This window comes from Jaculus jaculus, chromosome 13 (assembly GCF_020740685.1).
Source record: "Jaculus jaculus isolate mJacJac1 chromosome 13, mJacJac1.mat.Y.cur, whole genome shotgun sequence".
NCBI classification, from domain to species: domain Eukaryota; kingdom Metazoa; phylum Chordata; class Mammalia; order Rodentia; family Dipodidae; genus Jaculus; species Jaculus jaculus.
Genome location: NC_059114.1, coordinates 55818844 through 55843284, shown reverse-complemented (window position 1 = coordinate 55843284; position 24441 = coordinate 55818844). Strand labels below are relative to the sequence as shown.

Below are 24441 nucleotides of genomic sequence, written 5' to 3'. Positions count from 1 at the left end.
GACATCAAATTAAAGAGAGACTAATGGAGAGAGGGAGGCGATATGACAGAGAGCAGAGTTATGAAGGAAAAAGTGGAGGAGGGTAGTGGAGGGAAATGCTACGGCTTGTTGTCTGTAAATATAGAAGTTGTGTGTATATGCATAAATCTGATGTTGCTCACGCCCTAAGTGGCTAGGGCCTGCCTGTGGGCGGGTTGTGAGGGCCCAAGATGCTTCCTATGTGGCGAAAGAAAACCTCTCGGAAGTGTATTAAAGAAGACAACGACTTATGGGTCATCTGAGATTGGCTTACTGATAAACCCAGGAACAATTAGAGATTATAACTGAAGAAGAAGTTTCCTAAGACTGTTAAAAAGATGTTTGGCATAAAGGCGTGGGCTGAGTAGGTCGTGAAAAGGGCTGCAAAAAACTCATCTGGCTTCCTTACAACAGGCATTTTGGCCCTCATGCCACTCTTCCTAGCAAGCCCTGTGCTGTCCTGGAAATTGGCCAAGATGAATGAGGCCAAGGAGAGAGAACAAAAGAAGAAGCAAAAACGTCAAGAAAATATTGCAAAAGCTAAAAGACTTAAAAAAAAATTAAAGGAATGGAGATGTTGTGCAACTGTAGAAAAACCATTTGGAAATTGAGCAGCTTTGGAAGGACTTGTTAAGGTTTCATTCGTGTTCATGACATTATTATTTAATAGATTACATCTGTCCATACAGAAGAGTCATGTTCTGACCTCGATACTGTGGTAACTTTTAGGCTGGTATAGAAGTTTGTTGGTTTCTGCCGGTAGTTACTATGAATTGTCATTTGCTATGCTGGAACATATTTAATCTGAAAATCCAAAATCCTGTCAAATCTGAAGCTTGTGCACAGACATGATGCTACAAGTTGAAAGTTCCACACCTGAACCTGTGATGGGTTGCGGCTAAAGTACCAGAGCACTGAACATAAAATTATCTTCAGGTCTGGGCTGGAGAGATGGCTTAGCGGTTAAGCGCTTGCCTGTGAAGCCTAAGGACCCCGGTTCGAGGCTCAGTTCCCCAGGTCCCATGTTAGCCAGATGCACAAGGGGGCGCATGCGTCTGGAGTTCGATTGCAGTGGCTGGAAGCCCTGGCGTGCCCATTCTCTCTCTATTCCTCTATCTGTCTTTCTCTCTGTCTGTTGCTCTCTAATAAATAAAAAAAGAACAAAAAATATTTAAAAAAAATTATCTTCAGGTTAAATGAAATGGAGATGAATTTTGATTAGACTTGGATCCCACTATCAAGGAATTATACAAATACTCTTAAGGTCTGTATTTTTGTTGAGAGATGCTCAACTTGTAACTCTTTTTTTATTTTTTATTTATTTATTTTTTATTATTTATTTGAAAGAGAGAGAGAGGGACAGAGAATTGGCATGCCAGGGCCTCCAGCCACTGCAAACGAACTCCAGGTGCATGCGCCCCCTTGTGCATCTGGCTAACGTGGGTCCTGGGGAATAAAGCCTGGAACCCAGGTCCTTAGGAGGCTTCACAGGCAAGCGCTTAACTGCTAAGCCATCTCTCCAGCCCTCAAGTTGTAATTCTTTTTTTTTTTTTTTTTTTTGGATTTTAGAGGAAGGGTCTCACTCTGGTCTAGGCTGACCTGGAATTAACTCTGTCATCTCAGGGTGGCCTTGAACTCATGGCAATCCTCCTACCTCTGCCTCCTGAGTGCTGGGATTAAAGGTGTGCACCACTACGCCTGGCTTCAACTTGTAATTCTTTATAACTGACAGCTGGGTGCCATTTTGCAGTTTGTTTTCAAGTGAAAACACTGTATGAAGAAAAATGGCTGTAGGATTATGAAGTTGATTCAAATATTAGTTTAAAATTAGGTTCTATTCTGGGGGTGAAAAGTTTATGTTAGCTTGAAAGACAGATAGTATTTTAATCACAATTTTAGAATCATTGCTTACTTCTTGGAATGGAAGCATTTCTGACTTTTTCTCAAAGGGAAATGATATTAATGAGTAAGTCTTTTTTTTTTTTTTGCATTTTTCTGACTTTGACCTTTGAGGTGGTAATTATCAAGACATTTTGCATTTTAACCTAATTTTATAAAGAATTCTCTTATTGACTATGTAGAGGACCACCTACTAGACATAATAGGTTTTGTATTTGTGAGCTCTGCCATTTTCCTAGATGAGTTGCTGAGAACAGAAACACTGATGTAAAGCTTGAAGACAAAATGCCAAGTACTGTTGGCACTTGGACATCAGCATTGCCGTGTGCTTATTACAGCTGTGAGACAGTTAAAATGTCTTATCTGATAATTTGCTGATTATATAGATAGGACTTGTTTTTATTACATTCTCTTTTAAACTCATACGGTAGTGATGTTCTGAACTTTTTAAATCAAACAGGAACAAGATGAAAACTAAAATTTCAATCTTCTGTAAAGAATTCTTTAGTAAGCAGTTAAATCCTACTTCCTAAGTGGCAAAGAAAAGCTTAAAATTTAAATTTAAAAAATATTGAACAGCATAGTAGTGATTGCACAAACTAGAAAAATTATGTCAAAATGAGAATGAAACATGCTAGAATTACAAATACAGTGCAAAAATTTAGTAAAACTGGAACTTTCAAATACTAAACGTGCCTTTTCTAAATGCATGGTCTAGTAATTTTATCACTGTAGTATTTAATATCTTATTAATGTTTTTGAACCTCTGATAATGAATTTTAAGTTACTGTAATTGTTCTGTAATACTAATTTAAAAAATTAAACTAGATAGTGAAATAAATTTGATACTTTTTAATAAAAAGTCTTATGTTCATTAAAAATATTTAAAACATACTGGATTCTCCTTTGATATGTTTTATACAGTTTTCTATTTATCTTGACAGAAGCTATCACTTAAGTGTACTTATTCACATTTTAAAGCTAAAGAATCATTTAATTGTTTTTTAACTTTTCTTAAGTCATTTTTACTGCCTTTTGAGCTATTCCTGGACTATTTACATAAAGCCATCACTTTTTCTGATCAGTTTTCCTTTTAAATTTCCTCAAAGGAAAAAAAAAAAAAGAGAGAGAGAGAGAAAAGGTAAAAAAATGTTTTGTTTTAGGCAAATATAAAATAAATTTCGGAATTGCAGGCTAGGTGAGTTGGCACATTATTTTAGCACTCAGGAGGCTGGAGTAGGACTGCTATGAGCTTGAGGCCTGGTTGGAGATACAGAATAAGTTTCAGATCTGCAGGGTGTGACACCCTGCCTCAAAAAAAAAAAAAAAGAATAAATGGGTTGTCCAGTATTGCTGAAAGTAGGAAGTCAAAGGTATGTGGTGAATGAGCTAGTTCTTGCAGCTAAAGGAGAATAGGATGACACTGAGATGTCAGGCAAGGAAACAGCCAGGTGATGGTGGAGTAGTTAGTATTTAGGGAAAAAAAAAAAAAAAGCCTAGCACAAGTAATTATACCAATAAGGTTCTTTTGCGTAGTACAAAACTTTCTGACCAGAAGTAACAGGAAGGAAGGGGTTGATGTTCAGCTTTCAGTTCAGAGCTGAAGCCTATCATGACAAGGAAGACATTGATGGGCAGGAATCACATCCTCACATCAGCAGGAGAATAAAGCAAGGGTTAAACATGCACACAACACTTCAAGACACTGTTCACTGAACATTTCCTCCAGCAAGGTTTCACCTGCAGGCTGGACAGATGGCTTAGTGTTTAAGGTATTCACCTGCAAAGCCAAGTGACCCAGGTTCAGTGAATTCCCCAGGACTCATTTAAGCCAGATGCACAAGGTAGGGCATGTGTCTGGAGTTCTTTTGCAGCGGCCGAAAGCCCTGGTGCACCCATTTTCTCTCTCTATTTCCTTCTCTGTCTCTCTCTCAAGTTAATAAATACAAATGAAACATATTAAAAAAAAAAATCCCACCTCCTAAAAGTTCTATACCTTTCCGAAATAGACCCATCAACTGGAGTTTAACTATCCAAACCCAGGAGTATATGAGGGACATTTTTAAATTCAAATAGGGGCTGGAGAGATGGCTTAGTGGTTAAGCACTGTGAAGCCTAAGGAGCCCCCCCACCCCCGCTCAACCTCCGTTCGTGGCTCAATTCCCCAGGACCCAAGTTAGCCAGATGCACAAGGGGGCACATGCGTCTAGAGTTCCTTTGCAGTGGCTGGAGGCACTGGCACACCCATTCTCTCTCTTTCTCTATCTCTCTGCTACTTTCAATTAAATAAATAAAAATAAAACAAAAAATTTAATTCAAATAGGAATACTTAGTTTTTTTCCATATTTTTTTAGCATTTGCATTTTGCTTATCTCAATATCCATACCAAATTTCTATAAACTGTCTTGCTTAAAACAAGAATACTTTCTCTTGGTACTGAAGGCCAGTATTCCAAAATAAGGGCTTCACATAGCCACATTTCCACTGAGAGGCCCTTGGTAAGAATCTGCCTCTGCCTCTTGGCACTTGGAACAGTTGCCAAGGTGCATTACTGCATCCTGTGAGGTCCTGACACCATTTATATGGGATTTTTTTTTTTTCTTTCTGTGTGTCTCTCTTCTGTATCTCGGTATTCAAATATAACTCTCTTTATCTTTGAAATATGTCACTCATTTGATTTCAGGCACAATATGATCATATATTGACTTGATTACATCTGCATAGATATTCTTTCCAAAGATCACCACTCACCTCTATCAGGGATTGAAACAGCCATGGCTTTCTGAGGGACAGGGTTTCAGTTCAAACTACTACACTTTTAAAATTTGAAGCAATTTAAATATATATATATACATATATATATGTGTATATATATATATATATATATATATATATATATATATATATGTTAAATATATGTGCTATACAGTTTGCATTACACATTATTCCCATAGATCAACAATACTTTTAAAAAGGATATATACAATCTAACTTGTAATAGTAGAAAAGTGTTCATTTCAGATAACGTTCAATTCAGATAACATTCTGATTAAAAAGGTTTATGTTAATGTGTGTTTTCTTTAATGCCACTTGAAGTTTGTAATCTTAAAATAATATTTTCATGTTAATATATATATATTTTACTGGAAAATTATAAAGGGTGAGCCTAATGCAAATTTATGATTATCCCCTCCTAACATCTTTTATGCTTCTGCCCTGCTTCCTTCCACTGAACTCCTTCTACATGAATATAATGTTTTTTGGACATAATTCCCTCAGAGTCTTTTAGGGAACCAGTGTTAGAATTCATATCATTAAGCAAAACAAACAAATTTTTAATTGTAATTTTACATTCTCCTCTAAGGCAGCCCATTATTATGCAATATTGTCCTAATGAAAATTTCCTCAAAAGGCCAGGAACATTCTAAATTGTCTTTGGTTGGCTCATGGCTTTTAAAAATACAGGCAAAATAAGTAGCATGACAGTATGTATTGAGACTCAGGAGGGTTTCCCACCTACGAACAAAGCAGTGGGAAAGTGAGATTAAAGTACAGTTTCTTGAAAGTATGTATTTACAGAATCTAGGAAAATCCAGCACTCGAAATTTTGTGAAATAATAGCAATATATGCAATTTAGATTTCATTCATTCTGGCATTTTCAAAGAAAATGTTAGTTAATTTTTATCCCCCCACCTCCTCCAACACCCCATTTTCTTGTCAATCCCCCTTCTCATCAATATCCCCCATTTTCTTTAAAGGTGACCTGATTCAATTTTCTCCAGGGGATTACTGTTTGAAAATACTGAACGTCTCAGCCCCCAGGGCATGAGTGTAGACTTACCTAATCTGTATATATCCCATGTAACGAACAATGTAGGCCACAGAGAAAATGGGGGACAGCCGTTGAAAATTATATCAGAAGCTAAAATTCACAATAGGATACCAGAGTATGATATAACCATATAGTCCTAGGATATGGATGACTATGCCATGGGAGGGCTTAATGAAAACTTCAGAGCCAGGGTACAAAATGACTCTTTTCATAGCTTCAGTGATTGGAGACACAAAGGGTCTAATATTCCTGTATACCACAGTGAAAAGTCCTAGCCCACAGATAATTCTTGGTAATGTTGCCTAATAATTTAAGACCCAGAATCCAAAAACTGGTGGGAACCAGAAAACAATATTAGTCCTTCTAAACTGGAAGGACTTATGGAATGCTACACTCAAGAAGACAAGGAAAACTTGGACTGCTACTCATCTGGAGAAAGTTGGGAAATAAGTTTGAAATACCAAGTTTCCACTAAAGGATTTCATGAGGTTCTAAAACAAAGACCAGCTGGTACTCGTAATGGCATTAGAAGAGGGGATAAGTGTTAAATTGGGTTAGGACAACTGAGAAATTTACTATTCATCAGAATAGTTGAAAATAGGAAGAGCCTAGCATATCGTTGGTAAGGAAGCAGGAGTCATTCTGGGAGAGACAGAGAAGCCATTTCACTAATTCTGTGTGATCTGGAGAGAAGCAGAGTTTCCTAGGTTTTCTCAATGTCTTTATTTCTACCAGTCCCTATCAAGATTATATGGCAAGAACTAATTTTCTGATTTTTAGATTGGAATTATTTTCTTTCATGCAACACTATCTGGATTTTGACTCCCTCAAAATATACTACACATGCTGCTCACTGGTGATTTTATTCTTTTAGAATTAACTTACCAATAAAGCACCAAAGTTGACATAGTTTTGCAAAAGAAAACATGCATAATACACACCTGGAAATGAAAGCATATAGATCAGGAATTTATGGGGTCAGTAGATGAAACACAGAGCAAGATTTCTTCATTAGGAAAATAATACAGTTGCATTTTTCCCATAAAAATTTACAGCATTATTATAAACAGATACAAAGATAATATAAATGTAAAGGAAAATTAAGTAATACATTTTAGTTGGGTATTATGGTACATGCCTATAATCCTAGCACTCAGGAGGCTGAGGCAGGAAGATAAGCACTTCTAGACAAGCCTGGGGTAAAAACAAGAACCCTTCTCTAATAATATCCTTTGCCATCTTGTATCTAGAGAAAGTAACATTACACATTTAATCAATTGAGAAAGACAGACATATTACAAAATGAAAAGTTGTAGATCCTTTATTTGACTTTGTACTTTGAAAGCATTCGTGAGTTTATACTGCAGAACATTTCTGGCTTTCTCAAGTTAACAATGGTTGTGGTGATAGTTGCTTTATATTTTTAAACCCAATGTATGCATAATTTCAATGAGTTTCAGAATATAATGTGGAAGAATTATACTTAACATTTCATTGAGTGACCTAAATGCAAATTTTCTTAAATTACAAACATGATTCTTCTATTTGAAGTATCAATATGAAAATGTCAGTTCTTATGTAGATGTGCAAATGGTTTCACCCAAAGTAAAATTTTTGTAAAAGTATATGTATGATATAAATACCAAGATCTAAACAGAAAAGTTGGGTGTAAAAACTTCCATGTGAGATTATGAAGGAACAATATAATGGGCAATTTCCTAAATGAATATTAAACGGCTAACGGAAATGAGTTACTACGCTATGACAATAGACAGAAGTCCAGCAAATCTAACAAAATCAGGAAGGAATAAAAAGTCTACTAAATATTATATGTTTAAATTATAATTAAAATATTTGTAGAGAAAATTCTACTTCTTAGCAAGTGGAACCATTAATGACTTGCAAGCCTTTATTAAATAAATGACAGAGGTTTAGACTGTTACTGATTTTAATAAATAAGTCCAATTTCATCATTATTCTAAATGTTAAAGGAGAAAAAGAAGGAAACTCCTACAAATACCTAATTATTTCTCATGAAATCCTGAAGGAAAAAGGCTTTTGTAAACCTGAAGTAAAATTTGGAGTAATTATTTAGTTGGAAAAATGAATGAAAAAAGGCATGAGAAAATGTAAATCTTGTAAGAGCAAAATAAATGTACATTATCCCATTTATAATAAAAAAATAGGGAAGTAATATAGCAAGGGAAATAAGTGCTAGATAAACATCAAATCACAAGAAAGATGAATCTTGAGATTTATTTTTATTATAAACATCTCTAAGACAATCTACTTTGAATATTTGCCCAGATAAGATGTTTTATTAATATGAAACTTACATAATATCTACTATCAAGTTATATTCAATCTGTGGATCTTCCACTTGATAGATTTAAGTCTAGGAATCATCAATTGTAAAATGGCATAGAAACACAAGCCTCTAATACAATAAGTAGTTTTTAAACCATAAAGAAAACTTTGGAAGTATCTATCAAAATTTAAATGTATGTGATCAATCTTCTAGCAATAAATGTTTGGGATATATGTAGATCCACCTATTTGTGTATTTATGCACAAAGTATAACTTTGTCTTCTTAGGAAAACTGGAATAACAGATGTCTCTATTAGAAATGTTATCTTTTAGAAGGAATGTGTCAATGTACATACATATATAATGCAATTCATAATGTTCATACAAAGTACTGATATAGAAACATGTGTATCATGAGCTGGAGAGGATTTGACACTAATTGAAATGTTACATGGTAATCTGGTGATAATTCCTGTCCCCAAGGCAGTAGTCTGAAGGATTATACTCTCAGAGCAGCAGAGTTTCTGGTTACAATTGTTTTGTACTATCTATTTTTTTCATATTTCTATAGGGTATACATAGTAATTTTTAATGTTATGATCTGAAAGTGAATTTCTATGTCTAGAATAAAATTCATGTTATCTTCAAAATGTGAGTTTTTGACAGTGCTGAATCTTCCAACTCTCAGTTCCTTCCAGAAGTTTCTATTCCCTGAACCATCGTGGGAGTGTTAACTTCCTTCATTCTTACCTGAGAGACTCGTCCATGCCCACTGCATCTTGCTTACATGCCTCTATATAAAAGCACTCTATATACTGCTTCCATGCTGAACCTGATATTCAACACCTATCAAAGCAGAGATTCAGAGGCTCCTCAGAGCTCATCACTGAAGTAGACTTAAAATTCACCTACCACAGCTCGGGGAATTTTGCAGAAGTAGAGGCAGAGAGATTTTAAGAGCCACAGATTGAGACATCATGTCCAGAGGCATTCCCTCCCCCAAATAACTGACTGCTGTTCGAGGCTCGGTTCCCCAGGTCCCACATTAGCCAGATGCACAAGGGGGTGCACACATCTGGAGTTCGTTGGCAGAGGCTGGTAGCCCTGGCGCGCCCATTCTCTCTCTATTCCTCTATCTGTCTTTCTCTCTGTCTGTCGCTCTCAAATAAATAAATTAAAAAATTAAAAAAAAAAAACCAACCCCATAAGGAATATTGGCAACCCCACTGAGGAGGGTCTCCAGCAGAATGGGGGCAGGGACAAGGGAAAAGAGGGTACCAATGCATGGTATATCCATACAAAATACGTTATTAATAATAATAACTTCTATGAATCTAAAAAGTTAATTAATGAAAAAAATCTATACCTACTCACTTATTTACCTTAACATTATTGAAATCATCTAACAACAAACCATATTTCTGTATTTGCTATAACTCTAGCAGCTAAAATAAATTTTATCATATGAATTAAGATTAATGAAACATCAAGGAATTCTGAAAAATATGTAGCTTTAATTTTGGTGGAAACATTGTTTTCTTCTTGACTGATGATTAGAACTAGAGTTGGTTTTAGAACCATCATCATCAATATCAGTGTGAAAGGGTTTTCTAAAACATTCCCAAACAAGTCCACAATAAAATGAAGCAATACCACCTACCAGTCACATGAGAATGTTGTTCCTGTGGAACAATTTACTACTGTAACTGTTGACTATAATTTGGGCAGCAATCTTAAATGGAAAGCAGCCTAGCTGGTCTGTGAAAATCTGGGTTCTTTTAAAAGCAACCTATACCCTCTTAGGAAAAAAAAAAAATAAATGCACTCTTTGAAAGAGTGGGAAGTAGCCCTTAGTGTATAACTTTAATGTCTTCAAGTATAATTTATGTCACTTCAGTAAAGCCATTATTCCATAATCAAAAATTCTTCCTTTTTGTTTTACAGGAAGATTGAAATTGAAATTAATACCTTAATGTAGAAGCATGATGAACTGCCTGTCAGCGAGGTCTGTGTGTGCACTTTTACAAAGTTCAATATCTAGTTCTTCTTGGGTACTGTGAGTCATCTTCAATGAAATTATTTGTGGCATTACAGAAAGAAAAGAGATGGTATACTTTTGGTAGCGTATGAAACTTCTTGTAGGCTAACATTATATCTGATGTATCCTTACAGCCTAAGACAATTTTATGTTCAGTTATGTCATTTATTATCCAGTAATAAGATGGCTAGATGAAAAGAAATGGATGTAATAAGCAAGTAAAAGGAACAGTTTTTAGGCTAGAAGTTCACTGTAATCTTGGATATAGATAGTTAGATGTTACTATTTATCTCCTGTTTAGTATATTCAAGTCAATGATGAGAACCTTTTTCTTTTCTTTTTCAATGTCTCTATTGTAGCTCTTCCTTGATTTAAGATGTGAACTTTTTTTTTTTTTTTAAATTTACCTGGCTATGGCAAATGAAATGATTTTCTTTCTGCAATATTTACTTTTAAGACATTATATCTCAGACTTTTGGTTAAAATAAGTATGAAGAAAATAGCTTCTTAATATTTTACATGTATTACCCTTCACATAGGGGGATAACTTCTGTGCCCTTAATAACCTCTGAACACAGAGGAAATATAAGATGTTTCATACCTGTGAAGAAATGCAGTTATAACAATTTAAATTTCTCCTTGTATACTAATAAAATTATTAAGTAATTGCTGCCAGACCTATGTCCTGAATATCCTGTAGAAATAAAATGAATGATGCCTGTGAAAACATATTCTAAATCTGTCTCCAAACCAAAGATATACCAAAATGTACCATTTTTTCCTCTTCTACAAGCTTGCTACAATTCCAGCTTTCATTATTCCCTTTTGAAAGTTGTGGACTTGGGAGGGGATAATGGATTTCACAGAGGACCCTGTGTTGCCATTGTTTACTCATTTAAAACCACAAAAGTTTTACAAATACTAGCTAATACCAGTCTTTTCTCAAGGTTTTCTGAAATGACCGCATAAAGAAAATTTATATACAAACCAGTTATTCTCACAGACCTAAAAGTTGGCATTACTACCAGGAGATATCCCCACCACAGCTTCCACAACTTGAAGTAGGTCTTGTTTGGTACTGATCACTTTATTCCCAGAATTTCATTGAATTGACTGTTTAATTTATTTGTACCTCAGATTGAGAAGAGCTTTATCTAAGTCACAGTTTTAGAGGCTTGAAGTTCAAGATTGTGTGGCCCTAATTGCTGGTCTTCTGGTATGAACATCAGGAATGGCAGAACAATCAAGAGAATTCACCTGATGAGACATGAAATTGGAATGTAAAGAGCAGTCATATTTCCTCCTTGTTAGTAACCTCATTCACTCTACCAAACTCACTCTAGAGAACAGCTACTATCCTTTCCTTCCAAGGCTAACACCCCAAATTATTATCCTAGTGATGTCTTCCTATGTATTTATGTCTTACTGAGCCCAAAACATCTGCATCACCACACATAGCACTAAAATTGTACCCTAGAAAAATTTAGAGGAAAAATAATCTCCAAACTGTAACAAGCACCAAGTGAAGCAATAGTCATGTGCTTTGAGGAACTGACCACTATCATGTCATTAAAAATGTACTTACTAATTCCCAATAATAATAATTTTATAGTTTTCTAAACCATAAGGGAAGTTCAAATTAAAACCAATTTTTAAAAATCTATCACCCCAGTCAGAATGGATTTCATCAAGAACAATGATAATAAATGCTAGTGAAGGTGTAGGAAAAGAGGAAGCCTATTTCAGTGCTGATGGAAATGTGTAATAGCATAGGAAATATGAAAATTGGTATGAAAGTGTCTCAAAATTTATAAATATGACTGCTATATAACCACACTATGCCACTTTTTGGCATATACTGAAAGGACTCCATATCTTCCATAGAAATATTTTTACATCCTCGTTTATCACTACTCTATTCACAATGGCTGGAAAATGGAACTAGCCTGGATGTCCTTCAGCAGAAAAGTGACTAAAAAAAATGTGTTACATATACACAATAAAATTTTACCTGGCAACAAGGAAAAATAAAATTATATTCTCCTGATCTAGAGATGGATATGAAAAATACTATATTTTTTACACACAGTATTATAATCTCAGCACAAATCCACATGTTATCTTATGTGAAGATATTAGTTATGAATATATATAGATATGTGTTCATGTATGTGTGTGTGTGTGTGAAAATGGGACAAAAGTGGGTAAAGCTTAAAAAGCTATGATGGTGTAGAACAAAGGGTAAAAAGAGATCATGAGGAATGTGGGTGGTGAAAGGGCAAAAGACATGTGACATGCAATCATAAAAGGTGGAAATGGACACAAACTAGGGACAGGAAATAGAGGACATGGAAGGAAGGGGGGATCACCTATAGTAAATTATGTTTGAAAATTCCCTAATATTACCTTAAGTTAAAGTATGAAATTAAAAAATATAAAATATTAAAGGTAAGAAAATGTGGCTGAAAGCTGGGTGTGTTGGCACACACCTTGGATCCCAGCACTCAGGAGGAAGAGGTAGGAGGATCATCATGAGTTCAAGACCACCCTGAGACTACATAGTGAATTATAGGTCAGCCTGAGCCAGAGTGAGACCCTACCTCAAAAAAATGTAGCTGATAAATTACTCCAGAGTTTAGTTGCCACCACGTGGTCGACATGATGATACTGGTGATGGAACTGATATTGGTGACAAGGTCAATGATGCTTCTAAGTGAATACATGTTGATGTCAAAGATGGAAATATTAACGACTAGCATTTTAACATTATAGTGTTGGTGAAATTGTATTTTCTCTCATTCTTTATGGAAACTTATGGAAGATGTTCCCTAGGTTGGCTAAATGGAAAATGTTCACAACTTGAGTCATGGAAACTTTCCCATGACCAAGAATAGTATACCACATCCTTCATCCCATTGCATCATAACTAAGGGATTAGAAACCCAGTATTAGCATATTTCTACCTTAAATAGTACTCAGGATAACACACCGCATTCACAATTGTACATTACCCTTTTACTAGCTTTTTTTTTTTTTATTAAATGAGATTAATTTTTATGCTTGCTTGTTACTAAATTAGCCAAAATCTGGAAAACACCTCTACAAGAAAAATGAGAGCTTCAAGGTTCTAAATATAAAGGAATTTCCGTCTCATCTTGTCATACCACATGCATCTTGATCAGAGAGTAACATTTACACAAGGACATAACAATTGTAAGATATATACCACCAGCAGCTGAATTTTCCGAGGCAGGAAAACAAAGGTTATTTCTAATTCCATCTTTCTCTTTTCTTAGCATTTTTTCTAACTCCCTTGTTTCCTATTATGAATCTTATGTAGGTTGCTTTTGCATTCATTCATAATAACATATGAAAAGAAAATGAAAAATTAACAAATCAAACATTGTTTTAAACAAGGTGAAATACATGTCTCAATAACTGGCAAAAATTATACTGTGAGAAAAAAACAAAACCCAAAAACATGACTTTCTTTTATTCCTGGAGCTCTGTCTGAGACCTAATACTCACATTCACAGCTGGCAGTAGAATGGAGTGGCCCCAGTGTGAAATGAGTGTGAGATATGATAAGCGGATACATCACAAAGAATAGGATTATTAAAATAGGACTTATAAAATCCTTTCCATTGGATTGCTGCTTGCAAATGTCCTACAAATTCAAACTGAAGCAAATCTGGGCCAGTTTTGACCTTATATATTAATATTAATCATCTTGCCTGTGACAAGAAATGCTTCAATTAAACTAAAAGCCTATAGTATAACAATTCATAAATTTATATATCTATTTTTATGTGAATATAAAATGTCACTAGCACTTTTCAGAGACTTACTAATATTTTTGCCTTTTAGTTAATTACAAATTATTAACATACAAAGGAATTTATGTGGACAGCTCATGGTATAGATCCATAAACTAAAAATATTCAATCAATGCTGTAAGTAAAGTGCTTAAATTTTTATAGTAGGAAGTTCTGAAAGACATATAAGCCATGAAATTCTTTAAAACACACACACATATGTATGTATGTATGTATGTATGTATGTATGTATGTATGTATATATATATATATGTATATATATATATATATATGTGTGTGTGTGTGTGTGTGTGTGTGTGTGTGTGTGTGTGTGTGCTTTAAAGATATATATATACATATGGTGTATGCATGCATAAAATCAGAAAGATCAAGTTCGTAGTGCTCTCAGTAGGCTGTATCATTTGAACCCTTTTTTTTCTTTTCTTACAGTATGAGAAGCAATAAATGGAGTACTCAGGTCATTTTCGTCTTCAATAAAATGGGAATAACCTGAAATGACCCCCCCCCTTAGAAAACTGCTCATTTTCTTTAATTGCCTTGAAGTCATTGCATTGTTTCCATTCAGATCATAAGTACGTTGAAAAAAGTAAAATGCTAAAGGACAATGTACCACTTTTCTTCATCATATATGAGATGGTAGTTTATATATATCATATAAGCATTCAAAACAGTGACACATTCTTGTAAAGTAACAACGTATTAGTTTTCAATATACATTTGCAAATTCATTTTACTTTGTATTAACCAATTTAACCAAAATTAAGTTTGTGTTTCCACACAAAACCTGTATACTTAAATTTTTAGGAGATCTTAAAGTACTACAAAAGTTTTACAGAACTCCAATGGACATTTTCCCATTCTTCTTATATTATAAATACATAATATATTTTCCAAATGATTGAAATTACTTGACTATTAAGTAAATCACAACTTATTTTTTAGGATCATGTATATTTTATTAGGATCTTTTATGAAGGATTATACCACTGCAGGTTGCAGTATTGGAACTGTTATTTATGATCAAAATGGCCTTGCTTTATGATCAGATACATGGGGCCCTTCTTTAGAGCTTTCCAGGTCACAACTTTGTTCTAATTGTTCATTCTTCTGGATTTAGACTATATACTATTCCTTTCATATAGTGATTATATAGCAGAAATCAAATAAATGGAAAAATAATACACTAATGAAACAGAGACATAGATACATTTTACAAAAAATATTTAATTTTTGTTCGGTTTGTATAGAAGGAATAATATATTCATTATTTGTTGTAACTCTGAACTGTTGCTCTTTCTAGTAAAATTACAATATCAATCAATCAATCATAAAAATGTGTTATCAGATTTGAAGCTTTCCTACTGCCTTAGCATGGGAACTTTATTCCCTTTGTTTGTGAAAGTGTACAACTAGCTGAATCCTTAGGAAGCAAAATATTTTAGAAAACAAAAATTGGTGCTCCAGCAAGAAAAATGACATGAAGACTTTAATACCCTAATCTCTAAGAAGAATATTGGTAGATTTCAACATCATCAAACAAAACTTCAGTATGCTGCAGATTTAAAGAGTAAACTATGGGTCACACAGGAATAGAGTGCATTTTATCAGCTTTCCACACCTACTCAGACAACCCTGGGTCATCAGTTATTGTTTCCCCCCATCACACCACAACCTTATTAGAAACCATGTTGGTATGGTTTAATGATGTAGTGCATATGGACTGCTGCTGCTCAAGGATGTACATCACGCAGTTAGACGGTGGTGCTATGCTGAGAGCAAAACTAAGACAATAAATGCTGCAAAGCACATACTCTGCAGGGAAGCATGAGCGCATTGCCAGTGAGGAGATCCAAGGAGGAAATCAAAATAAGAAGATGAAAGCAGAAGTCGGTCTCTGCCTTTTAATCAGATGCCAGGAGCCAAACCACTGCCTGAGTGATGAATCTATGGCCATTTAATGATACACAGCAATCTCTGCATTCAATCAGGGCAATGTTTATATTCAGTGTGGTGGAAATCACTGACTACATCCCTTTAACCCTGGAAAATGAATTGCAGTATAGAGCATATATTTAATTCATTAGGTAGTGCATATTTACCCCCCAAAAGCAGAAAATAGGCTCAGTATTATAAAAGGTACATAATTTCTTCAGGTTATAAATAAGGTTATTAAAATATATTCATATTCAGCAACATTTTAGTGTGTTCTATAGAACAAACCCAAATAATCATGTTATTAACTAAAAAAATATATTTTTAGCCTAAATAAAGAAATTGAATTTCGGACACAGCATCAGTTCTCAGTTAGAACTACCAAACAAAAGAAATATTCCAGGATTAACAGTTTTGCTATTCTGTGGTGTGGCACTTGCCTACCAGTTATGAAGTGCTAGGTTTCACCCCCCAGTACTGTAAAGACACAAACAAAGTAAATTAATGAATTAATCAATAAAAATAAAAATCTTTCATTTAGTAGAAGATATGAATAAAATATATGACATTGATATTAGAGGCCAAAATTATGTACCTCCAAAATAAATTTTACAGAATTTTTGGTCCTTAAATATGTAATACTAATACAAAAATAAGATTTAAATTATATTTATTTAGGATAGGAAGTAAGAGTAAACAAAGTGAATCATTACACAGTATCAGTCATTTTTTTTTAAATAAGATACTCATGAAGACAATTAGCCAAAAGATTAGGAAAAAAAAAAAAAAAGAACAGTAAAGCTTGCAGAACAGTTGTTTTATAATAAATTTCTGGAGAGAAAATTGTGCTGGTCCTACTTTACAAACTTTGAGAGCAGGCATCAACAAAGTACATGAAGTATAGTTTCATTGTTTCTTATTATCAAATATGTGATCTTGACCTTTGACAAATTGATCCAGAAACATGTTTGACAAATATGAACAATGCCTGAAAAAACTCTCACCATAACCTACATCTTTTGAAAGCTTGCAAGTCAAGGACTCCGTGAGAGCGCTTTATTTACATTTCCAAACTCAGCCAGAAATCTAAACAATTTAAAACTCATTTGAGCTATTTAGAAACAGATAAAATAAGAACTACAAAAATATCTTTACTCTTTGTGCTCTGGGTTATTTGTGCACATTTGTAAGGCTACAGATAATTGTACAAAATTTTACATGACTTTTCCAACTAAAATGTCATTTGTTTGTTGTTTAACAGGCAGCCATCACAGAGATGCCTTTCATCTCAACACTCAGGAGGATGAGCTAGGAGGATCACTGTAAGTTCGAGACCAGCATGGGGCTTGAGAGTGAGTTCAAGGTCAGCCTGGGCTAGAGTAGGAATCTACCTTGAACAAACTAAAACAAAACCAAAAGGCAAAGTAACAGTAAACATGAAATGAAACAGATCAATATAAGAGAGGCACAATAAATGCTTTCTTCAAAAACTTTGCAGAACATTGCTTGCCCAATGAGTCTGCTTTTGAAGCTCTTTCTCTTTTCTTAGCATCTGCTGATCTATGAACAGTTTCTCTCTTAAAGAAGGCTGTTACAAAGAACAATGGCTCCAGATCTAACAATGAACTAAAATCCGCTAGTCAATTAAAATTAATTTTCTGACATTAATTACAAACAAGTAAATATAGAAACTTTAGTATGTGTTCAATAATGTGATTATAAATTCATTTATTGTATATTGCACATATATAGTATATACAAATATAATGTACTATAGAGATACATATATCTATACATATCTCATAGAGTAATTCTGATACCATTATATAGTTCTCTGAGCCAAAATTATTATACAATATATGTTAACTATTCTTCTAAACTGAGAAACCATCTTTTTTAAAATTCTAAAATATAGAAAGTATATAACTTTAATTATGGATCTTCAGAATACTTCTATAACTTGAAAAATAAGAATTATTTGAAATTTTAAAAGAGGTGATCCAATAGTTTTATCTTTTACAAATCCACAAGTTAACAAATTATTCTGCATATCTTTGTGTAAAGTACATATTCCAGTAGTGATTGTAACATACTCCTTGTTCCGATATGAGTTATTTACCATCTGGTACATGGAACAAAGCACCCAACCAGAGGCAGCTTATGGCAGATAAAGTGTGGCCAGAGCAGAGAGTAGGCCTCACCTCTTCATATCACATGGAGAAAGTTGAAAAAAAAAAAACAAAAAACAAGCAGTGCAATAAGTACTGGCATGTAACAACCCTACTGTGCTGACGCACTAAAACAATCCTATTGTGTGGATGCACTGTAAGAGTAAAGTGTGGGAGCGAAGTATGAGAAAGAATTATGGGCATATGTCTTATGATCATTACCAATAACTTTTCTGGATATTATAAAAATATTTTTATTTATTTATTTTCAAGCACAGAGAGAGAGAGAGAGGAGAGAGAAACAGAAGGAATTGATATGATAGAGCCTCCAGCCGCTGCAAATGAACTCCAAATGATTGCAACACATAACCTTACCACTATATAACCCACTGGCTTATCAATGTGAATAGGTTTCCTCTGCCTTGGTGTAACTTTGGCATGAACACAAATTACCAATATTGCCAAGCAATGTTTAGAGATATTTACTGATTTTAAGCTATGCTTTTTGTCCAATTCTCACAATGACCTAAGTGGAGTTTTGAGTCAGAGCATACATACATGCATAAGATGTGCTGACCATAACATTGAAGACAATGAAGTCAGTAACTTTGGACCCACAGATTGTTGAGTACAAAAGTTAGGTTTAGTATGACTACATTTATGATCAGAGTGTATGTATGTTCTGGGTCAGCAGTCAGTATATTATGCTTCTAAATTCCTTCCCTAAAAAATGCTCAATTATCCAAAGTGAAAAGTCCATTAACCTTTGCTCGTACAATCTACTAATTGCTCACATATTACTGTCATTTTGCTGTTTAGTGAAAACGGCAAAGAGTACCTATAGGGATAAGAAGCCTCAATGGCCATAACGTCAGAGCTGTGATGACACAGATGCAGCAGGTTAACTAATGGCTTAAACTAAGCTTTTCTTCGTTTTTTTGTTTTTTATTCCTCAAGCTGTTGCTGGATGCAGCTAGCCCACTCCTGGGATAGGCACACTGAAAGTTGTCTCTCCTACTTCTCAGAATCTTTTCCTAGAAGCACTTTGCCCACTTCTGGATAGAATAATTCCAGAAGTTAGGCTTCCCTAAATGCAGGGCTGTGGCCCCAAATATGGTACTGAATGCCCACCCCAGCCAGCAATATTTCTATTCTAGCAAGCCTTAGCCTCCACTATGTGCCACAAACTTCCCAAACAACACCACCAACTGGACATTAGATATTCAAAAACATGTGTCTATGGGGTACATTATGTGTTCAAACTACTACACCATATAAATATTTTACTTGAAAAATAATTAAACCTTTGCATGTGCCAGTATAATTTTATATGTGCATACAATGCATAATGGTCTATTGAAACAAACATTTATCACTTACTGCATCCAATTCTTCTAGGAAACTTCAAATTATTTTAGTTCTTTATAAAATATAAAATTTGTGACCTGCACTTACCTACTGAGGTACACTGGAATTCATTCTTCTTATGTAACCATATATTAATTTCTCTTGTCCAGCTTGGATGCAGGTGTTTCAAACAGTGGTGGTACCCTCCATGATGGAAGAGGGTATATGTGTATGTGGGGGGGGGGAGTGTGAGTGTGTGTGCATTTCAATTCTTGAAACTTTATTATAATGCCAAAAAATTATCACAATTTATCTCCAAATAATTCAAACTAGAAGGTAAATAAAATTTATTTGTAAGATAACAATACCCAAGGTTGGATACCAGCTCAGTATACTGGCTCAAAGGATATTTACTTGTATGATTTTCTAAGAATTTTAGTCTAAATTCAAGGAATAACCATGATTATGTACCACTGCACAATTAGCAACCAAAGCAGTATTGCTTACTTACATGCATAACAATTTTTTAAAATATTTCATTTATATACTAGAGAGGGAGACACATATGGAGAGAAAGAGAGAGAGAGAGAGAGAGAGAGAGAGAGAGAGAGAGAGAGAGAGAATATGAGGCAGGTAGAGACAGAGAGAATGGGCACACCAAGGCCTCTAGCCTCTGCAAACAAATGCCAGACACATGCGCTACCTTGTGCATCTGGCTTAGAATCAAACCTGAGTTTTGGGCATCGCAGGTTAGTGCCTTAACCATTAAGCAATCTCTCCAGCCTATAACAGATTTTTAACTGCCTTTAATTCTTTTGGAAACATTAAAAAAATGTAATGACACTGCTAAGTCACCACTTTACAGTGTGTAATTCTGAAAGGGGATGATATCAGACCTGTATTTACGATGTAAACCACTTTGAAATGGGGTTGACCTATAGCTCCTCATATTCAAATGCTCCTACTGAAAAAGTGTCATTTCTGTTAATGAGTACAAGTGCACTTTTACTGCTAGAGGTTTTTAAGTTACAGAAAAATCTACGATATAAGAATTAATTCTGAGCATTCACACTTAGAGCCAGAAATGCCTAACTTTTAGGGAGGCACTGTTATAGAAATATAACTTTATATTTCACTAACTAAAAATCTTTTTAAAAAAGTTTTTCCTAGCCGGGAGTGGTGGCACATGCCTTTAATCCTAATACTTGGGAGGCAGAGGTAGGAGGATTGCTGTGAGTTCGAGGCTACCCTGAGGAGACAGAGTGAATTCCAGGTCAGCCTGGGCTAGAGTGAGACCCTACCTCGAAAAATAAAACAAAACAAAAACAATAACAAAAAAAGAAAAAGAAAAGAAAAAGTTTTTCCTAGAGGGTGGGATGAAGCTTAATTTAAAAAATCTCTGACTTTGACCTGTAACTTGCAGTACCAGAAATTGGTGCTACCCACATTGAGCTGTTTATTGGAGAGACCTGCAGGTCCCTGAAACAAGACAGGCTTTGGTCAAAGCACTTGGCTACCCACCTGAGGTGAAACTAAGATCCTATTACTGCAGACACCATATGCTGTAGGCACAGAACACGGAGAGACCGGGCTGGAATCTGGAAGAAAGCCAGTCCCCAGACAGCCTGTCTAGTGCTAGGAAGCACTTACATGAGCTGCTGGAGGAAACTGACCACCAAGGGGGTGAGCAAGCTGGGGGTCTAAGTCACTCAGAAGCAAACACTCTGACGGGATGTACATGCCAGTGTGCCAGTGGCACACACAGACTTAGCGGCTAACAAATGGCTTTCTGATTGACTAAGCGATCCACTCAGTGGAAAAGGAACCCGTATCTCCGAACTGCAAGCCAGGTCAACATCCTATGGAGACACATATTATGCTGTCCAGTGTCACGCTCACACTAGTCTTTGGCTAAAAGAAGGACTACATCCACGAAACTCTCCCTAAATTCATAATACTGACTTAATTTAACCTATGCTGACCTTACTCTCCATTGGAGAATCCATTTTCATTTCTTAGAAGGTAGTGAGATCAGAGGAGGTAAACAACCTCAAACACCTTAGTCAAGGCCCACGTGAGGCCACAGAGGCGGTGAGGGAGGGCAGGAGCGCTGCTTCCCTGTGAGCCTGACAACCAGCACCAGCGTGCAGGAGACAGACCCGGAGGACACTCAACGCCTACCAAAGCAGAGATCCAGTTGCCTAAGAGCTCATGACTGAAGTAGACTTCAACCCACTTAGGCTCAGGGAATTTTGTGGAAAAGGTGGTGGAAATATTTTGAGAATCATTGGTTGGAATGTCATGCTCCCCCCAATAACTGACTGCTGTTCCCACAATGCATAGCTTACAACCCCACGGGGAATACCAGCAACCCCACTGAGGAGGGCCCTCTGCAGAATTAGGGCAGGGAGGAGAGAAAGGTGGTACCAGAACATGATGTATCCATACAAAATATGTTCTTAATAATAAAATAATGTTTTTCCTAGATTACTTCAGGTATATAATATAATATAATATAATATTACCTAGTATACAATATATTATGTCATATATAATATATTCCTATATTACATCAGAATATATATATATATATATATATATATATATATATATATATATATATATATGCGTGTGTGTGTATACATATATATAAATGTCACACATTCAGACCCTTCCCAATATTTCCAAAACTGTACAATTATAAGTGAAGGTGGTATACATAACAAAGTCACAGGTGAGATAGTTTGGGGAGAGAGAGTAAAAGATAGATGTGTTACTTTGATAGAGTTAAGTTTGGAATGGAAACTTGAAGTAAATGTTCCCTCTTGTCAATGATGTACAAGCGTGTGATTTTTCCCTGACTTGCAAGCTAACAAGTTAATCTGTCACAGTGTAAATGAACTCTGGCAGAAGAACATGAGTCACCTGCAATAAAGACAAAGAATGGTTTATTATTCACAGTAATAGTAGTAATCAATACATCAACATTTTCTGTCCTGATTTCTCCAGGCTCTGATTCCTCAGGTAAATGAAAAGAAGACCAGCCTGATCTCTGTGCAGTCCTCGCTATGGGCAGTAAGCACACCTGTCTTCACATTGGGAAGTACCAGTGAGAAACTATCAGGAGAATAAAATTTGCCTATCTTCCAAAGCTGTAATCAAAACATCCCTATTCTCAAGATGATAACAATGTCTTTTTCTTCCAAGATTAATCCTAAATGCACTTTCTCTAAATTATATATGTATATTAAAGAGTACTTCAGGGTGATACTGCCTCAGTTACATTAAAAAAATGTGAGTGATCCATGGAGAATTTTCTCAACACATTTGAACCTAAATCTCATATTCTCCATCAAGCAGCCATGGTAGGTAAACATATCTCTTGATCACTTTGGCAATGACAATCGAATTGGCACTCTGTAAGGCAATGGCAGGAGCATTATTCTCAGTTCTCAAGTGTGCTTCAGACAGAAGTCCACAGATTTGAATGAAAGTGTAGAACATTCTGCATGAGAGGTAATGTGCTATCACCCCTTACGAATTTACCAGTGCAATTGTCTTACTAGCAAAAGTCTACAAAGGGCTGGAGAAGTTGTGCAGTGGTTAAAGTCACTTGCATGTAAAGCCTGGCAGGTTGGGTTTTCTTTTTCAGTATGCATATAAAGCCAGATGCACAAAGTGATGCATGTGCCTGGAGCTCATTTGCAGTGGCAGGAGGCCCTCATGTGCCCATTTTCTTTCTATATCTCTCTGTCTGACTACTCTTTTTCTGTCTCTTTTGCAAGCACAATATGAATATATATAAAGATGACAATGGTAGTGCATGTTTTTAATCCCAGCACTAAGGAGGCAGAAGTAGGAGGTTCCCTGTGAGTTCAAGGCCAGCCTGGGACTACAGAGTGAATACCAGGAAAGCCAGGGCTAGAGTGAGACACTAAAATAAATAAATAAATATTATAAAAAATGTTTAAATATCTGCATAACCGGATGTGGCTCAGTGAAGTCAATATTTTAATATTACTATCAAGGCAATGGAAAGCATGTCAGAGTCATTCTTTCCTGAACTTAACTCTGAATACCTCATTGAATATGAAACATTTAGCTGGACATCCAAATACAAGTTATCCCAGAGAAATACTTATGCCATAAGGTATTTTATTTATCACAGCATGATAACAATTGGAAATAATGTCCCAAATGTTTGTGCCAAGAAAAAAATTATGGAGTATCTATTGGCTAACTTGTGACAAGTCACACTGTGACTACAGAAAATGTTAATCAAGTTTCCTGTGTTGCACACCATAATTCTAAATTAGCCTTTTTAAAAAGCTCTGAAAATATTCAATAGTTATTATGACATATTTAAGCTATTATGACATACTTAGAAGATTAAAATAATCTTTTAATAATAGATTGATCAGAATTTGAGTTAAAAAATAAGGTTGCATGTTGTGAATTGTTCTAAGAAGTTCCTTTTGTTCTAGATGATGAAAAAGCAAAATGTAGAAAAAACTGTCTTGGAATTATAGCTCAAAGATTTTTTCATCTGATTAACTTATACATTTATTGCATTTTAAATGATGCTAATATTTATTAACTTCAAAATATTTGAACTTTTGATAATTTATAGTAACTTACAATAGTGTGAGTTTCAATAAGTAGTGAAGACAAAAATTTTTAGGTGCAATTTATCAAATTTCACACAGAACTGGTATAAAACAAATTGCCTGCATGTGGTGAAAAGAAATTGTTTAACTTTGGTTTAGAAGGTAGGAGAGAACACATGGATTTTACTGCCAATTATGTTCATTTATTTCTATGTTCAGTTACATTGATTGAATCATATGAATTTATATTATCTAACATTTTAAATAGAAAAATATACTTCACCAAGAAATTATAAACATATCCTATAGTAGTAAGAAGTCATGTGAACTTTCAATCTGTAGATTTTGAGTTCTAGTTTATTTGTCTCTCTTTTCAGTAATCACTGCATGCACAGAACAAATGAACAAATTGTGCAAATACAATTAAGATGGATAACTATGACAGCATCATTTTG

At 35.0% G+C, this 24441-nt stretch overlaps 1 pseudogene; it reads left to right on the top strand.

Annotated features, from left to right (window-relative positions):
• The first annotated feature begins 356 nt into the window (after positions 1-356).
• LOC101607407 lies at positions 357-629 on the top strand (annotated as a pseudogene).
• The last annotated feature ends 23812 nt before the right edge of the window (positions 630-24441 follow it).